Source organism: Taudactylus pleione, unplaced genomic scaffold (assembly GCF_031769625.1).
Source record: "Taudactylus pleione unplaced genomic scaffold, aTauple2 ptg000006l, whole genome shotgun sequence".
Lineage (NCBI taxonomy): Eukaryota > Metazoa > Chordata > Amphibia > Anura > Myobatrachidae > Taudactylus > Taudactylus pleione.
The window spans coordinates 1,630,203-1,645,481 of record NW_028284409.1 but is presented as its reverse complement, the minus strand read 5'-3'; the positions used below and the strand labels follow the sequence as shown (position 1 = coordinate 1,645,481).

General features: G+C 41.7%; 1 pseudogene; it reads right to left on the bottom strand.

The window, feature by feature from the left end:
* Positions 1-7,903: 7,903 nt before the first annotated feature.
* On the bottom strand, positions 7,904-8,022 carry LOC148543021 (5S ribosomal RNA; annotated as a pseudogene).
* Between the last annotated feature and the right edge of the window lie 7,257 nt (positions 8,023-15,279).

Sequence of the window (15,279 nt, the reverse complement as noted above, 5' to 3'; positions counted from 1 at the left end):
GCATCACCGCCAGCGCTGGCGGCGATGCATGTGTTATGCACAGCCTGAGCCCGCCTCCTATCGCTATTGGGCAAGCGCTCAGGTGGAGGGGACGGGCTCAGGCGTGCAGCACAGGACCGGCGCTGGAAGCCTAGCGCCGGTCCTGTGCAAATGTGTAGCGCTGACCGCACTTATTGCGGTCGGCGCTACACTAGCTAACTAGGGCGGGCCCATACCATGGCTGGTGGCGCACCCCGCGCCGCCGGTCCAACGGCGCCCAGGGCACGAACCCCGCTCGCCCTACCCTAGTTATGCCACTGGTGTTGAGTTCTGAAATGGCTCTGGCTGTGGTGAGAGTCTCAGAGACTGCCATATCTTACATTAAAATAATAGAGTGGAGATGCCAAGCATGGACAGTAGTGCATGTCAGAGTTTGAATCCCTTTTGAGTTCCACTGTGTCCTAGTGACCACCAGCTCAGTGTAACTAACAGAATGCTGGAGGGAGGCACTCCTTCCAACAATATCAAATGACGGCACTAAAGGACTATTAAAAATACCTTACTAAGTGCTAACATATTATTCCATGGCAGTTCTGGTAGTGTAAGTTGTAGCAGTTTCCTGAAAGATTCTAATACAGATCCAAAAGCTAAGAATGATTTTCTAATCATTTTCAGAGGCTTTGTATAAGAATCAACAAATCCAAATAGTGCACTTCTGGAAAGCAAGTCTACATATCTGCATTATGAATAGAATAGCACCCTCATAATGTGTTCGCTATTCTGATCATCATTTAGAATATTGACAAGCAATAGGAGTACAGAGGTACAGTATATCCATGACCATAGCAACCAATCATGTTATAGAATGTGCTTGATAAATGATACCTAAAAGTTGATTGGTTGCTTCTCCATTTGTCCACTTTAGAAGATGATGAAATGTTTTACATTGTGACCATGTGAAGTAACATTTCTGATCTCTATCTCTAATATATATATAATCCTCTGTTATTTTATACTCTGTGTTGAGTGGTACTTTAAGTAACTCTAAAACAGATTTAGTTTGCTTAACTGTAGGAAAAAGAAAGCAGCAAATAAATGACTATGAAAACTATTTGCATTTTCCTCTGACTGAAAAAGGAGAGGTGTCAAATTTTAGGCCCGGGTGTAAAAGCTTATAAAGTAAAAGTAATTTTGTGTTAGTTAAGGTATAAATCAGCTATGTATGCTTTACGTATGATGGTGCTAATTTCTCATGAGGTACATTTGTTTCATTAGCGTAGCAGCATATAGTACTATGAGTAACAGCAGATCTTTAGGATGCGTTTTATTACTGTGTCAGATTTTAACTGAGATCATCAATCTAGTTTACTGGGCTTTCACTACTGAGATGAAAATCTGCAATTTAAACACAAAAAGTTTTTATAGGGCTTAGAAAAAAATGATGTGGCACAAAACATATTGTAATTGACGTGTTTTTGCAAAACTTATAGTAAATTAACAAAGTTCTAACTCATTTTTTAGCTCAATTTCTGAGTATAGACAATTTTTAAAATAATGTAATAATCCCTTCTCTTATTTTTGTGTATGCTTCTGGCATTGCAGTTTTCTCCAACAATAATGGGCATTTCTGAGGGCACTGGATTTTGGATAGAAAATCAGTCAGCTTAAAAAACTATTTGCAGCATTATTTTTGGATTCAGTAGAACGTCACAAACTGCTTACAGTGTACATAACAAGATAGTTATGGTGTGTTGTTTCAATATTTAACTATTGGTTTATCACTTAGCAGTTCCTTTCCTTTGCCACAGATATACTTTGTAAATGAGGTAGATTCAGTAGACATCGAGGGACATTATGTTTGTGAATTTGAGCTAAAAATGGCTCTGGCATCTCAGTTTCGGTGGCCCTTCTGCATGACCATAGGTTTACTCAATAGTCTTATAATCGACTAATCTGTGACTGATGCTTCGTCTTTGTATGCAGTCACTTGGATTTGCAAAGCCGCTTGTGGGCATCTCAATACAAATTCCGGCGACTGCAAAATGTGCATATTTTGGCACTGGCGCTGTGTACAAATTCACAGCTGTGGCAGTATTGGTTTACATCTATGAATCAGGGCCTATAACTGGAATTCTATTCTATTGTGCTAATTATTGCCATGTGCTTTTCTTTGCTTCTTCTTTCTGCTCTCTTTACGGTCTCCCCCTCCTTTTTGTTATTATGTTTTTGTCTTTCTTCTCCTATTCTCTTCATATTGCTACCATGCCCCATCCCAACTGTGCTATCCACCCTTCTTCTCAAAGTTGTGAAGGCTGCAGCCACAGTGTGCATCCTTGCTATTGCCTGCTCCACTTACTAGTCATGACAAGTGGGCTATGAGGAGGCATCCATGTGCTGTGGCCTGCCTAATTTTAGTGGTGATATGAGCTGCACTGTGAGTTGCAGCTGGGCTGCTATAGCTATTTCAACCACTTTAGTGAGCTTGACCATGATTCCCAGAGAATGCAGGGGAGAGGCGACAAGAGGGGAGACGTGTGCAGGCCAGCTTTTGGGCACCTTCCAGGGGTCCTGACTCTGGACATCAGGTGGTAGTGGGCTGGCCACTTCTTTTAGTGACAGAGGGGTTTTACAGACCTCAGTGTTGGCTACTGCTCCTTCTATGTCATCCTCTCTAGGGTCTGCACCTTCTTCAAGTTCAAGTTGAACCTTAATAACTATGCAATTTAAACTAAACCATAACCCTGAACCTAAAACCAATATAGTCTCAGACACAAGAAACTGAGTTTAAATAGATCACAGATTTTATTGATGTAATTAATTGTGAATGGGTGACACCAGAAAGCATTACCTCTCAGCTCAAGGTGAAACTAACAAATGGGGCAACTGAATGCCCCTTGGTGCAAGCTGAGACTGCTAGATCCCCACCCCCTTCATTGACTTTGTACTACTGGGCCCAACCTCTAGTGGGAAACACAGATCCCCCCTCTATGTCAGAGACAACTCATCCTAGAGAAGGGAGATGCCACACAATTACTACTTGTACACTAATAAGGTGCTGCAAAGCAGTGCTTTCCCACCAAGCTGACCCATGAATACAAAATAAAAATGTGCAGACAACACCAACACAAACACAAACAAAAGGGAATGTATGGATGAGGAATTGTCAGCAAAGAGACAGCCTAACTGAAAATGGCTGCATATATATCCTGCACCAAACAAACAGCCTCATAGTTTTGCTATAGGTTATTCAAAGAAGCTGACTAACTTAATCCACAATAGTTAACTCCATAAATACCTACCTATCTCCCTGCAACCTGAAGCCTATGCAGCTTTAAGCTTAGACAGCCTGCAGCTACTCTAAGCTGTCTAGTATTTCAAACTTGATAGGAACTCATTATAAGCTAAACCACAATGAACCTAACACCAATAAAGACTTGGACACAAGAAGTTTAAATAGGTCATAGCTTTTCTATATATTAATTGTGAAAGGGTGGAATCAGGAAGTATTGCCACTCAGCTCAAACTCAAGGGGAAATTAACAAAATTCCACCCCTAGAGCTGAGAGAAAGGAAACCAAAAACCAAAAAATGAATCAAGGGGAGATGCACCATGGCTTCACTGATGCCCAGTACAAACTTCCCAAAGTAGGCATTCACCTTTCTCCAAATCCTATCAACCACAACATCACTATGTGGAAAAAAGTCACCTCGCAACAAGATAAAAGCATCAACCCAATGTAAACTATGGACACCGAGCCACCGCAACTGATGGATCCCCTGTACAGAGGCTAGTCTTGGCTGAAATGCCCAATAAACAAATGAATGACCAACAAGTCACAATTCTGAAGAGTCTGGAGCCATAACTTTAACCAAAAGAAACGCAGGTCAAAGGAGGATGACAACAAACACACAACCAGACAGTCCACAAACAAATAACACAAGTTAAAAAAGAATGAGAATGTGGGGAGTGAGGGGGAGCATTGAATAGGTTTATAGGTTTTTGTTACCTCACTCCTGTGTGAATATGGTACACTACCTTTCTGCACTATAAGGAGGAGTTTTCTATTGTGTTTCCCTGGGAATACATCACCTATTTTTCACTACCTCACCAAACTCACCAAGTGTGTATATATAACCAGGACATATTGCACTATGGATTGTTCCTTACTTCTTTTATTTATGGGCACATAATATAAACAAGAAGAAAGACAGACAACCAAGAATTGAAAATAAATCTCAGCGGGATTTATGTACTAGTTTAATATGGACTAATTATTATCCATGTATTATATTGCATTGGTTGATTATCTGTAAACTTAGACCTGTTGTTTTGTTTCTGCAAAATACAAGGGACACTGTAGGATATTTATCTGCTGCAGAATCTTGAGCAAAAGAGACATCATAACTGACAATGACTGCTGAATTTACATGCACCAAAAAACCCACCCACAACTTTGCTGTAGGCTACACAAACCATCTGACAACCTTAAACCAAAATAGTTATCCCCATAAATGCTTACTTATTTCCCTACAACCTAAAGCTAATACAGCCATAGGCTTATACAGCCTGCAGCTAATTTTATCCAAACACTCTTGAGCAAGCTCATTTACAAAAATAATTTGACAGATGCTGCTAGCCCCACAGATGTCTTATAAAAGTTGCAAAATAGGTTAGTACCAGCAGAAGTGTAGCATGGAGCCATGGCACATGGAGCATGTATTTGCATTAGCATCCCCCTTCCATTCTGGGGGTACTAGCTTTTCTCAACCATTGGTCAAAATACCACCCTTCCTGTCTAACACACCAAAATGCCCCCCTTCTACACACCAACATGCCCCCCTCCTGCACACCAACATGCTCCCCTCCTGCACACCAACATGCTCCCCTCCTGCAACACCAACATGCTCCACATTTACACCAGATTAGTGATGTCAGCTACACACAACTTGGCTGGAACACCAGCAGCCCACTGTGTCAGGGGTTTCTTCAGAGAGGAGGGGGCCAGTGTGCATTACCCATCTGGGGCCCTCTCCTCTCTCCCCGGCAGCCGGCAGCCGACTGATGCAGCTGGCCGGCCACCACAGCATCAGCAGACTCTGGGCACTAGAGTGTGCCCAGAGTCTACTGCGCATGCACAGATCACCGGGGAAATGGCATGGCTGCCATTTTCCCGGGGATTTCCTCACTGTGCATGTGCAAAACGCCGGAAAAAAGGCCAGGGTGGCCATTTTCTGGCGTCCTTAGCACCGGTGAGACATGTGACGTGGGATCTCGGAGAGGTAAGTTTTAGATAATATGGGTGCAGGATGTGTGGGGTGGGGCCCCCCTTGACCCAGGGGCCGTGTGCACCGAACACCCTGAACCCATTATAGATACTCCCCTGCTCTGTGTAGTGTGACTGCAGCAGTCACATGATATACTGTAATCATATCAGCAGGGAGTCATCTTCCTTAGTGGTCTAGTCACAAAGTAAGAGGGCAAAAATATCCATTGGTGATCACTTATTACACATCAAGGGGATGGGTACTTATCATACTGTAGCTTCTGTTGCTGCATGTGAATTTGGTAAATAATATCTTATTGCTGTCACCTGCAGCAATAAGAAATTATAATTATCTCCACCAATTCCCGTATAACGGTAAACATGCTCCTTAATTACAGATTAATTACTAAAATGTCTGCTAAATTTGCATATTTAAATGAACCAGTCTGTACATTTTTGCCATAAAGACTCTTAGAATAGCATTCTGTTGCAGAAACACTATAGTTACTGTGCTTAAATTAGTTTGTTATTCCTGTTGTTAAAACATGCAGAAATTATCATTTTGGAAATGAGTGACATATGGACGATGATGATAATAAGCAGAATGTTGCACATAGTTTGACTTCAATCTTTCTCTTCCAGCTAGGATCATTAAGCTAAGGTGATTGTTTTTGTTTTTTATATTGCCTGATGTGCGGATGTTCGGAAATGTACCCTGACATAAACGTTATTGATGTACAAAAATGTTCATGTGTTGCATAGTATTCAGAAATAAATAAGATAGCACAAAGGCGGTATCTTGGATCTCAGGAAAGGTTATTCACAGCTCAAAGACAGTGAACAATAGTATATTGTTTTGCATGTGTCGAAAAAGGAAAAGTCATACTGTCTAAGGAAAGAAAGAAACTTTCAGCTAAACGTTCATTCTATGACAGTCACAAATAAGATAAAAATGTACTTTTAAAATGGAATTTTTTTTTTTCATTTTTCTCATTATGAAATCTAAACTGGAAAAAATAAATAGATAAAATGAACGTACAAATGCAGGCCTATTCAACAGAGAAAACTAAATTTCATGAGATGACATTCACTAATATTAATAATTTGTAATACAGAATGTCAAGGATAATGACAACTAGCATTTAGAAAAAGTCTTGCCTTTTAGTTTACAAGTAATTTTCAGTTTTTATTATGTGCATTAGATTCCAAACACATGATTTGTGCAGAATGTCAGATGAATGTCCCATTAGTTTTAACATGAGCTTCATAGATAATTATTAGTCAGTAGAAAAAGGTGTATATTCAGGATGTGAGAGAGAGAAATATGTTATAAGATAAAAAGAAATCTGAATATATAGTGTAACACAGGATATAGAAATGAGGATTCCAGACAGACATGTACTCATAAAAGCAGTCTTTTAATGGCAGCAGACAATGCACTTAGTATACATGAGCTTAGTCCTGGACACACACAGGCATATAACACAAATAAACAACTAAACATAAAATTCCCAGCACTCCTTGTACTCAGTAGTCAGCAGTGGCTTGTAGCCACAATCGACCATGCTCTCCCAGCATAGCCCTTGGTCCCTGCCACTACAGGCACTTAGTCCTACTACCTGTCCACTAGACAGCATCAGGGCAAGGAGCAACAGGTGTGTGACAGTTTTAAACCCTTCCTGTGCTGTTGACTTCCTGCTGCCTCTGGGCGACCTGGAAAACCCGGAATTCTATTTTTCCAGCTTGAGCTGTGCAACCAAGAAAACCTGGAGTACCAAACTTCTATTGCAGGTGTAGAATGTGCCAGTTTTGTTTTCCTCTCCCTTGGAGGGAGCTGTCCCACCAGCATGTGGGCAATTCAGGTGAGAGACAGCCCCCCTGTACACATCTCTACTATACACCACTATCCATATGCTTCCTTTCATAGCCGTCATCATCATAATTGCCCATATGCACCCGCTCTATCCATGATGCATAAGATTAGTCTGAGCAAAGGCGTAGTTATGTGTAATCACAACACTGCATAGCCTGCAGTTCCATCAAACACAAAACTGTACTATGGCTATGTTGTAACATTATAGCCCAGTTATATGACTGGACTTGCATTTAGTTCTGCATCAGTTCCTGTATGATCTAGAATTGGGCAAACAGGAAAAGTGATTCCACACAGACCCAGATATAGATAAATATTTATTAACCAACTATCCTACATCTCTGGGTATATCATATCTAGTGGTTTTGGTGGTGCTCCCAAAGCCCAAAAATTAACATAGAACAACAATCAAGAAAAGAAAGACTATTTGCTGGGGCACACTTGAATGACAATTAATATAGGAAAACGTTAAAATGTAACCTTCATTTTATTTCCATAAAAATTAGGAGGTATCCATACACATTTTATTCATTTTATCCAACAAGAGTTCAAACATTGAACATCTGTTGGAATAAATAAGTTTAAAAATAACCTACGGGTGTTTGCATCAAACACCCAAATTTTATATGGTGATAATATTAAAAAAGAATCTGCATTCCACTTAACACACTTGGAATGGATATCAGACTATCTTATATTGGTACAATAACAATTATTGATCCCATAGGTTAGTTGTATGAGTGCTACACCATGTGCCATCCTGTCCCATTCATCCTGAAATGCAGGTTAACCTATAGCACCTGGTATTCCTAGGTGGTCTCCCATTCAAGTACTAACCAGGCCAATTGCTGTATCGCTTCCAAGATCAGAAGAGATTGGGCAGATCCAGTAAAGTATGGCTGTAGGTTACGGTTTTAGCAGCAGAGATGAAAAGTGCCCTTGTACATGGTCTGAGCATAATTGTATAAATGTAGGACTATCACCTTTGGAAAAGCCCAATTTATTAATAATAGACAAAATTCAAGAAAAGTGATGCATGAGCATACTTTAATCGTTGAAGCATGGGTATAGTATGTAAATTCACCATGTAGCTTAATATTGCCCAAAGATACTACATTCAAGCAGTCTTGGTATCGACTACTTCACAAAAGTCCATCACTTATCAAAGTCAGCCTGGAGAAATATCATAGCCTGCTTCCTCTCAGACAAATAAAGTTAGCAAGCAGCGTAATCTCTGTTAATGTAACCCTATAGCGCATATATTCATCAGCTGTAAACTTAATAGCAGAGAAAGAACACCATTCCCAGCATACAGGAAATCCAGCACATCAATGCTGGCAATTCATTGTCCCAGATACACACAATAAGCCATTGATCCAATATATGAGCTTCATGGTGGAGACAAAGCATGCATAGGCTGAAGGATTGTTAAAGCTTTGAGTGCTGAACAGACACAGTGGTCCATCAGCTAATATACAATACCAATATTACAGTGGTGTGGAGTCCGGTCCGTGCACTGACTGATTCTCCTACGATGTTTGGCAGATAAAAGGAGGATGCACATATTGCCAAAGGACTTGGGTGAAACGCGCATCCTCCTTTTATCTGCCAGAGAGTGGAATGCAGATTTAATATTTGCCAAAGACTTGGGCGAAATGCGCTTCCTCCTTTTATCTGCCAAACATCGTGGGATACCTCATCATTTGTATGGATATATAATAAAGGTTACATTTGAACATTTTGCTCCAGCAAATGCCTTTCTTTTTCTGGTTTGTTGTTCTATGATCTAGAATTGGACATGACTTAGTATCACAGAGACAGAAGAAGTAAGCAAAATTGCTAATACTGTAGAAATTATGTTGATGCCAATAAAAGGGTTAATTATGTGAATCAGACAGAGCCTAAAAACATGTAATTCTTGGTGCCATTGCATATTTTAATACATATACATTATGTTAAACCAGCACTAATTGCCATCACATAGTGTCAGAAAAGGGACATTGATGATGATTTCTTTTAGTGACCTAAGGGCCTGACTCAGAGATAGATGATATTTCACAGCCTCAAGGAAGCAGCTGTGCAATACAGTCCAACTCAAATGCAAATGCAGCAGGAGGTGTCTGTAGGAAATATACACCTCCTTGCTGCATCTGCGATCTGAGTGCAGTGTCTGTAGATGCTGCCTTGTAGCACCATTGCCACCACAGGCCACGATGGTTGTGCCTTTGGTCAGTCTGGCCAGTTCCTGGCAGCTTATGAGGCGAGGAAATCTGCGACCACCAATGCAGATCCCAGGTACATATTAAGAGAGGAGAGGGCCTGTGTACAGTCTCTGTTCAGGGCCCACTCCTCTCTACCTGGCAGCTGGCAGTGCACTGAGAGCAGCAGTAGACTCTGGGCACTAGTCTGTGTCATGGTCTACTGTGCACGTGCAGGTCACCAGGGAAATAGCACACCAGCCAGTTTCGAGGTAATTTGTACAGTGTTACTATCACTGATGCGGGACTCTGGAGAGGTAAGTGTTGAATAAATGGGTGCAGGGTGTGAGGTGTGGGCCATGGGCACATGTGCACTGCACACACTGAACCCATTATTGATACGCCCCTGGAACACTGGCCAGGCATACCCACGCTCCACCCCCCAAATACTTCAGCATGCCAGTTATGCTGCAGTTTGGGGGATCTATGACTGAGGTTTCAGGACCCATTCTGCACATCCACAGACTGGGTCTTGCACTTGCGCAGACACCAAAATATCGGAGATGTATGTAAACCAATGGGTTTGCATACATCTCTGAATCAGAGAATTTACAACCTGACATTTAGTAAATAAACCCCTAAATCTTTAGTGAATAACGAAGTGATATTTCACAGCTGTGCAAGTATTTTATTTCTCTTGGAAACCATCTGAAATGTCTTTTGTTCTGGTAACTACAAACCTTAATTCAAGGAAGTACTGGTAAGGTTCTGTAAAATATTTTAAGGACTTAAGTAGAAAATTGTAGTTTGCATTTTAAATCATTTAAAAAGAAACAGATGGAAGAGATACCATAATGCTAGGCTGTCCTGAGGAAGTGGCACTTAACTTATTTGAATCATTAGATACTAATATAGATAAAGAGGAAAACGAGGAGGCTGATATGTGTATTAAAATACATTATGTAAATGGAATGTCTATCTCAAATAAATTTAGGAAAAAAATCTGAATTTTACCCTTTACATTACCATTGCTATGCCCTTTCATTCAGCACAAATCTATGGTGGTCACAGCATCACAAGAGGTGTAGGAGTGTAGTTGCTCCTCCATGTATTTTTAGTACAGTATGATGGCAGAGAAGCTGATTAGTGCAAAGAAGCCACATAGTTATGTCTGTAAGAAGCATGCACACATGAGCTACACCCATAATGGGGATTTATCAAGTTAAAATGTGCAGAAAATTATACAATATAGAAGTTTGCTATGGAAATGCAATTAAAGCATGAAAGGTTGTGGAAGGTGACAGTAAACCAAAGTGCAGAGTGAAATAAGATGATGAAGAGACTGCTACGGGAAGAATGTATGTCATGTGAATCAAGCGCTGAAAGCACTGCATTACACACAAAAAGTTAAACATTTACAAAGTTAAAGTGCTACAATTGTCACAAAATACAGTAGGTCAGAAGACATTTGAGTACAAGCAAAATAGTGTGAATCCTATGGCAAAGATGAATATTGATTCAGGCACTACAAGGCATTTCAGTCAGCCATGTGGAATGACTCACTAAGGGCCTGATTCAGCAAGCAACGCACATGAGAGAACACACGCACTTGGCCCATGGTTTTGTACTGCAAATACATCACACAGCATGTGTGCAAACTAGCCAGTGCGGTCGGGCAAGCGTATGTATACTACATGCAGTGTGCACGCAGACCCCTTCCAATAATGAGTGAAAGGAAGTGCAGTTTGTGTGTGGTGATGGGGGGTGGTCGGGCGAATGCAGGCATGTCTGTGCATTGGGAATGCTGTTTTAGAAGCATGTATAAATTAGCCAATGCATTGCCGCACAGGATAAACTTGTAATTGTACTGTCACGAGGATTGAACACAAGGAGGTGTGGCTTGAGACACACAGGACGAACTCGTACTGAACAAAGGATTGATACACAGAGGTCTTAAGGAAAGCACAGGAAGCCAGGAACTGAGGAAAGTAATAAAGCCTATGGAACATGAGATGGTTGTCACAGGGAATTACTACGTGGAGTCATACAGTGATGTTGATCAGCCACTTCCTGTTGCAGGAGTCAGACCTAAATACCCTTAGGCAGCTAATCATTGGTTCATGAGATCAGCTAGGAGACTGCAGGGCTGCCATTGGAGGAGACTGATCAGGTGAGATGAACCAACATGGCTGCGCCCATGCCCGCTAACACAAAAGTCAGGATGCACACATGGAAGTCCCAGCAGACCCCGTGGAGAATTCTCAGTCCTAACCCATTACCACAACTGGTGACTGAATGCCTCGGAGCCTAAAGACACCAGTTCTGTGGTGAGTAAGGCTGATCCCAGGCCACATCCTGACAGTTTGCATTTGAAAGTGAAGCTAATCAATCTGGCATCAATATCAAAGACAACAAAAACATAATCATAAAACCAACTGACAAGGGAGGAAGGATTGTGATCTTAAACAAAACAGACTACATCATTGAATCAGATAGACTACTAGGTGACACCAAGACATACACCTGGCTTAAAAACAATCCCATGGATAAATACACCAAAGAACTATCCAACTTCCTTAAACAAGGACTAGACACAGGCATTCTTACAAAGACAGAATTTGATCACCTCACTTCAACAAACCCAGTCATTCCAGTATTCTACTACTTCCCAAAAATCCACAGGACAAACATCACCCACCCGGCAGACCCATCATCTCAGGCATCAATTCCCTAACATCCAACCTGTCAAGATACATAGATCAGTTTTTACAACCCTACACCACTACACAAAAATCCTACCTTAGGGACACCACAAGCATCTTACAACTACTCCGAGATATCAAATGGGAAAATTATATGTAGCTTGCCACCAGTGACGTCACATCACTATACACAGTAATCAGACATCAGCAAGGGATCGAGAGCATAAAACACTTTTTACAAAATGACAACACACTTCATCCAAAACAAACTGACTTCATCACAGACAGCATTTAGTTCATTCTTGAACACAACTACACATGGTTCAACAACAATTTCTACATTCAACAGACTGGTACCACTAAGGGGACCAGGTTCACTCTGAGCTATGCGAATCTCTTCATGAGCAAGTGGGAGGAGGACAAGATATGGAGAGGGCATAGCTTTGGAGAGAACCTGGTCCTCTGGTGAAGATATATAGACAACATCATATTCATCTAGAAAGGGTACGAACAATCACTCCTCCACTTCATTGAACACCTACAGAACAATGAATACAACCTCAACTTCACTACCACATACAGCCAAGAAAGAATTGAATACCTAGTTTTGGACATACACATAAACAACAACAAACAAATAGAGACGAAGACATTCCACAAAAGTGTGGATGTCAACCGCTATATAATTTCAACCAGTAGCCATCACCTCAACTGGACAGACAGCAGACCCTTGGGACAATTCACCAGATACAGGAGGAACTATACCAACATTGAGACATACAGACAACAAGGTAAAGAACTCAAACAAAAATTCAAAGAAAAAACTATAACATAGGAACAGTAGACACTGCATTCAAAAAAGCAAAAACTCTAAACAGAGATTATCTTATAGAATACAAACAGAAAACAAACGACAAAGACAATAAAGACATATTCTTTGTCACACAATTTAACTCATCGGCCAAAAAATTAAAACCATCATCAATAAGCACTGGGACATCCTAATGCAAGATGAAACATTAGCCTCAGTTCTTCCCAGGAAGCCCAAAGTGGTATATAGAAAGGCACCAAACATCAAGACCACACTGGTACACAGTCACATACCACAAACCACTCTTGTACAGACAACATTGAATGACACAACCAAAAAACATGGATTCCATCACTGTGGCACTTGCATTGGCTACAAAACAACAGGCGACACAAACAAAAAACCCCAATCACCCCAGATACATCTTTCCCCCCCTCCCCACACCATCATGTCCCACCCCTTGTAACCACAGTCACCCACCCCAAATTACTACACTCATGTGTGAACAATTGATCCTCAGTACCCATTCCCATACAAGATCATTATTATAGTAACTATATCTGTGTCCTGACAACACCTACATAGAGACCCTACAAGAGGTTTTGCAGCCTTTCTATCCTTACCTGCCAATAGCCTCTCACGTGATCTAGGAACCTGTCCCAACCACACCCACAAATCCAGCAGCTACGCTGCAACCTAGAATTCTGATCAACTATGATTGCAATACCTGCAAATTTCCAATTTGATCCTCCATCACTATTTCCTCACTCATCAAGAGATCATGATCACACACACACCTATGTCATCATGATTACCCCATCCACTTAGCTGATTGGAGTATACCATCAACACACACACACCCTGGTTACTATATCAACCTAATTACCTCCATTACCTCAGCCAATTACAGCATGAGCTATTAGGGCATCACACCTCCACATCCAATGATGGCAAATCAGGAAGTGATTTAAACATTTACACACCACGCCTGGAAATCTTTGACAAAGGCATGCTGTGCTGAAACACGTTAGCCCTACCAGGATCAATCTACACACAGCTACATCAGCTGCCACACATCAATGCTACCCGCCTACTCGGCACACCAATCTCCAGCTGAAACCAGAGCCAAACACTATGAAAGCCAAACCCACCTGCCCCTGGAGCTGAAAGTTAGGGCTAAGAGTAATGCTGATTATGTTCCCAGCCTGTCACCAGCACACAGTGAGGGACATGCAGACGCGTGGGTGTCTACATCGGCTAAGAAAGCTGCATTTTTACTCCCCACAAAGGGTCCTGAACCACCACCAAGACATCAAAAGTTACCTGCCATGGTAACCACCACCCCGCCCACACCACTGGCAAGGTGACGCCACGCACCAGTAAGGGTGAGACGAACCACCGGTGAAATACCCACACTCATGATCCATCCTTGAGAAGCCAGGACCGCATGGGCACCACAGCCCAATGCCCCCAGTCCAACACGAGTGCACCCAAGCAACAAGGACACGAGGCTCCAGCTGGAACACTTCCCCACCCACCACACTTACTGATAAATACCGGTAAATGATAAAGTCTAAGCGGGATGCTGCTCTAGCACTGGAACTTCCTGGACTGTGCATCCACGGAGCCAACCAGGCTACCCCCACCTTGGAACTATTCAACCCCCTCTTACCAACAGGGTATGGACTTTTCCCCTTGGACTGTAATGAGCTTCACATGGTTCTGAGCCCAGGAGGGACTTTCACAAGTACTTCAAGCACTGTGTCTCCTATTTGTACACTGCAATAGACACCTGTTCACCCTGTATTCACTGTCTAGTATTTATTCACACCAGCATCACACACCACCCTACACCAGTATAGATTACCACACACAAACACCCCACCTCATGGGCTTCCCCTGTCTCCCCATCCACTCCCCTCTGTACACCCAAATCCCCCCCTCCCCCACCTTTTACCCAGTCACCATCATCCCCCATCTATACCTGTTCAGCACTACCCTTCCAAACCTTCAGATAACCAATCTGGCTGCCTGAACTAAAATATCTAAAGCATGTGTCTACAATAAGCAAATAATGAACTTAGAAGACAACAGTTTAGAGCAAGATGCCAGGTTTATGATATTACATCAGCATATACAGAAAGTACTACTGACTTTCAGAAAACACTTTACAGCTATAGTACTTGCCATGGAAAAGGGAATATATGTGTACGATGGAAAATCTCTGAAACAGAGTTTCCCAAACTCTGCAATTACAGACCATATTTACCTTTGCCCAAGTATGGCTATCTTTAAAATCTGGACTGTTATATTTACTAAAGTGAGAGATTTTAGAAGAGGAAATGTTGCCCATTGCAACCAATCAGATCCTATCTGTTATCTTTTAGAAAGTGCTAGATACAGTAAACATTAAGTAGAATCTGATTGGTTGCTATGGCTAGTATCTCCACTTC